The sequence below is a fragment of the Mastomys coucha genome, unplaced genomic scaffold, assembly GCF_008632895.1.
Source record: "Mastomys coucha isolate ucsf_1 unplaced genomic scaffold, UCSF_Mcou_1 pScaffold22, whole genome shotgun sequence".
NCBI lineage: Eukaryota > Metazoa > Chordata > Mammalia > Rodentia > Muridae > Mastomys > Mastomys coucha.
In genome coordinates this window covers 122903667-122908497 of record NW_022196905.1, presented here as the reverse complement: position 1 = coordinate 122908497, position 4831 = coordinate 122903667, and the positions used below count along the sequence as shown (strand labels likewise).

Below are 4831 nucleotides of genomic sequence, written 5' to 3'. Positions count from 1 at the left end.
CCAGGCAGCCACACCCTTGGCTTCAGCTCTGGGGACACGTCTCATGAACTCACAATGCTCAGTCAAACCATCAGTCTCCGTCGTCTAATGGATCCTGAGAGCTGAGGGCAAACTCCAAGAGCAGCCTCAGGTCCCCCAAGCTATGTGATAAAACATGACTCTTCCCAGAATCTGGGTGGGTGACTTTCAGCAAAGATTAAAGAACCATGGCTCTGCTACCCCTCCTCAGCCCTGCTGCGAAACAATGCAGTGTTTGGGATACAAGTTATGTCTGCAGATCCCAGGGACACCAGCTCTGCATAGTACAGATGACAAGCCAACCTTCTGTGAACACACATGCGCACGCACGCACGCACGCACGCACGCACGCACGCACGCACGCACGCACACAGCCTGATAGGCTGCACCAAACCAGAAGAAATAAGAAAATGGAGGCTATGTTGGTTCGGTCGGTAAAGTGCTTGCTGCGCATGAGTGAGGTCCTGAGTTTGGCTCCCTCTGCGCCCGTGTACAAGGCTGAGCTTGACATCCCAGCACTGGCAAGGCAGAAATTCCTAGAGCCTACTGATCAGCAGGGTCAACCAACCAGCACATCCCAGGTTCAGCAAGAGAGCCAGCCTATCTCAAAAAGGAAAGCAGACAACTTGGAGGCTCGAGTCAGTGGTGAAGGGGACACACTGCTTCTCCAGAAGACCTGAGTTTGAGTCCCAGCACCCATGTTAGGGGACACACAGCTGCCTGTAACTCCAGCTCCAAGAGGGTCACAGGCACACCTGCACTCATGTAAGTACACAGACCCACATACGTGCCCATAATTAAAAATAATAAAATAAGGGTCTGGAGAGAGGGCTCTGCAGTTAAGAGCACTGGCCGCTTTCCCAGAGGACCCAGGATCAACTCCCAGCACTCACACAGCAGCTCAGAACTCTCTGTAACCCCAGCTCCAAGTGATCTGATGGCCTCAGGCAGGAAAAATAGCAATACACATATTTTTAAAAGTTTTCAAAACAAATGAGATAAAAGATTAAAATCCTTTAAAAAGTCATAGTAATAATAATAATAATAACAATAATAATCTAGAGAGCAATAAAGACTCCCCACTTTGACATCTGACCTGCACACACACACACACACACACACTAAGGCAAGGAGGGAGTATGTAATCAATCATGTGAAGGAAGTATTTACAGGCCAGTACACAAGTCCCCACCACCTCCTCTAGTCACCTCCCATTCGCCACATCATCCTATGAGACCACACCTGTGCTCAAAATGAAAAGAAAATCAGGGGGAAAAAAATTGCTGTATGTTAGCCACACATAGGCCACAGGGCAGCCACAAGCAGCCACTCCGACAGGCACATCGATCATGGGCCTGTTGAAAGGGCTTGGCATCCTGACAGGCTGGCATTTCTGGTGGTTCCTGGACTGCTCCTGAGAGCTGAAGTCCGTGACTGCAGAGAGGAGTGTGGCCTCCATTGGTCCCTGCAGTTGCTGCACAGGGTCATGCAGATGTGTTTCCAGGTGGCGAGATCCTGCGTGGCATTGTGCATACACCCGACTTCCCGTGGACACCGGCGGATATTCAGTGCATCATGGGATGCTGGAGCCTCTGCTCCTTTTTTTTTTTCACCATCTCTCCATCTAAACAAACGAGGCAGGGGATGAAGGAAGGGAAGAGCCTCTGCTCTGTCCTAATTCACACTTCATGATTGCAAACCCAACAGCTGGAGTAGCCTTTCCACACCTGAGAACGGCCTCCTGCCCGCTCCACCATGAGCCCTCTTCTCCAAATGCCAAGAGGGTGGGAAACCCACAGAAGAACCTGCAGGCTGATCATGCCTTTGAGGTAGGTCCCACCCCAGCACACTGAATATGGCTGTCCACCTGTCCTCTAGACCACTCCACCACCTCTCCTCGCAGATAATGCAGGGTTTAATCACCTCTACCATCTGGAAAACCTCCCGTACATCTGACAGGGCCCCTCAACAGTTCATGAGGGAACTGCTATGCAGAGGTCCCAAGTATGAGGAAGGGTGAGCATCTCTCTTAGTACCACACCGTCCTGGGAACTTGTCATCCTAAAAGAGGATGACAGTTGAAATAAAAAGGCAATTGTGGAGTGCCTGTTAGCGTCCCATGTGGTGGTTCCCATCCCCGCGAGTCCCGTCCCCGAATCCAAACCCCACGCCCCCTCCTCCGTTCTAGAATTCTGTGGCAAAACCTCGGATCCCTCTGCTCTGCTGCCCCCTGGTGGACGTTCTCTGTAGATTCGCGCTCATTAGCGGGCTCCCTGTTTTCTGTAGCCCCATCCCTGCCCTTCCCTTTTGTTTGTTTGTTTGTTTTGTTTTGTTTTTTCGAGACAGGGTTTCTTTGTGTAGCCCTGGCTGTCCTGGAACTCACTTTGTAGACCAGGCTGGCCTCGAACTCAGAAATATGCCTGCTCTGCCTCCCAAATGCTGGGATTAAAGGGATGAGCCACCACCGCCCGGCCAAAATCACCTCTTTATTTTTCTTCCTCCTTAGTGATCCAGACCCTCAGCTCTGCAGCCCTTATTTGCCAAAGATCCTGCTCCCCACCAGTTGACCCCATACATTCTTTCTGCAAACCTTCCCCAACCCAGAATTTCAATCCTAACTTCTAGAGCTGACTGGCATCCTGCCCTGTGCTGTGCTTCATGTCCACATAGCGTTTAGCATCAGACTGGCAGGCTGTGTGATTACCTCGCAAACTACAGTGACAGAGTGTGACAACACGGGGACGTGCTATTTTCTTAATCTCCTGCCCTCAGCCAATAGCAGAGGTCACTTAGTGAGTGAAGGAGTTTGTGACTTAGAGAAATATGTAAGCTACCGTCCTGGGGACACTTGGTTTCCTGGACTAACGATGGAGAGAAAAGCCCAAAGGGAGGACAGGGTTTACAATGACAGCCCCTCAGAGGCCACTGTTTGGGACACATCATGTGCAGAGCCTTTGTTACAGGCATATGACCCAAGAACTACAGCGCCGGTATCAAGCATGTGCTGGCAATACAGTCTCAGGCTCACCCAGATCCCCTAAGTCACATCATAACTGCTCTGTGACAAGATCTCAGGGACTCGAGCACACATGCATCAGCGTTTGGGAGGCAGCTACAGCTCACCTGAGAATACCCTGTATAAACAAGGCAAGCAGCTTCCACGGCTGTGCCTTGGTCTAACACCACCATCTTGCCCACCAAAGACCCGGTAAGTATCTCTAAGTTTTTAGAACACCCCACCTTCCAGAGTGACCTTGTTTAACCAGGCTCTGGCATTCAGAGCCACGCTGGTCCCTCACTTTCCCAGCTTGCCTGGTGTGTCTGCTGCTCGGCATCGTCTGAGCTGCTGTACTGGATGTGAGGCTCGGGTACCACTGCAAAGCCTTCCTCCGCCAGTTGAGCTTCATTTGCCCTTTTCCTAATGGAGCCTCTGTAGAATCCATTCGCCAAAGCTTAGACTATCATTTCAGGACATAGCTCTGAATAGACATTGCAGAGTTCCCAACAGCATGGATGATAAGCGAATGATTTGGTCTAATGTGACCCCCTCCTGCCCAGCCCACATGTTATCATTTTAGCTTCATCCTTAATAGCTGGTACATATGTATCTGGGGCTTCGGATGCTTATCTTTTGGATAGAAATCCATGAAGTCACACTGCAAACATGTCTCCGGCTTTTCCTCCCCTCGGTGATACCAAGAGACACTTCAGACCCATTTTCCAGAGGTAAAAATGCTCCAAAGAATGTGAGGATTTCAATAACAGTAATTCTACAATATCTGGAATGAACTGAACCTGTCTCTGGCCCAGCATACAACCCTGTCCAAGCCATGGCTGGTGGCGCATCCTTTCTTTCACGACCATTCCCAAGCCCGAGTGCGGTGTGGGCATTGTTAAGGAGCAGCTGTCTGAGACCCTTCCATCCTTTGTGGTGCGAGGTTGTCCAAATTTTTATACGTATTTATCTGCATTATGTATAAAGATACATGAATGTGTAATCTATTTATGAAATGAATATGGATAACACATTTGGACCTTTGGAACAAATCCCTTCTAGGCGTGTGGCCACAGTATGGAGCATGGGCGCCTCCAAGTGGCTTAGAGGGGAAATGTTCATAGGTGTTGACATCCCAATGCCAGCGGTCCCAATGCTTCCAGAAGGCTACGGATCTCCAGATGAGAAGATGACAGGTGGGTTCTTTCCCTGTGTCCTCACGGGGCAGGGCATGTCTGCAGTTATGAGAAGGCACAGCTCACTCACACAGTCGAGGGCCGGGTCTCTGCTCTGTTGGTTTCTCTAAGCATCTGGGAAGGAAGTAGGTGCCTAGCGAGGCTATGGTGTGGGTCAGACAGATAGAAGAACGATATCAAACTGGGGATGAGGACTAGGAACCATCTAAAAGATTTCTTTGGGCACACAGAGCATCAGTCTGCTCCTCCATCCACATCTGTGTCTTCATCTTCTTTTTCTCTCCATCCATCTCTACATCTCTATCATTCTGTCTCTACCCCTCTCAGAGGATGACTGAATCAAGGAATAGTGAACAACAGTCAAGCCCAGAGATGGAGGGGGTGCTCTTCCCAGACAGAGGCGCTCTGTCATCAGCACCGGCCACACAAAGTGAGTCTGTGGAACGTTAGGCTGTGACAGTTGAGAAAGAACCCAGTAAGTCACTGAACAGGGTGTGAGAGCCTGCAGACAGCATGCTTGGGGAGCCTGAAATGGGAGGTATTCCTGATTATCAAGGCGGTGGTGTAACCATCAGACATGTAAATGGGGCATCAAGATCTGAGGGAGGAGGGAGAGATGAGG

General features: G+C 50.2%; 1 long non-coding RNA gene across 1 annotated transcript; it reads left to right on the top strand.

Annotated features, from left to right (window-relative positions):
- Positions 1–1735: 1735 nt before the first annotated feature.
- Positions 1736–4203, top strand: LOC116070930. The gene is made up of 3 exons (XR_004110638.1): positions 1736–1847; positions 2982–3226; positions 4076–4203. It is a non-coding gene; the product is annotated as an uncharacterized LOC116070930 (long non-coding RNA).
- Positions 4204–4831: the final 628 nt, after the last annotated feature.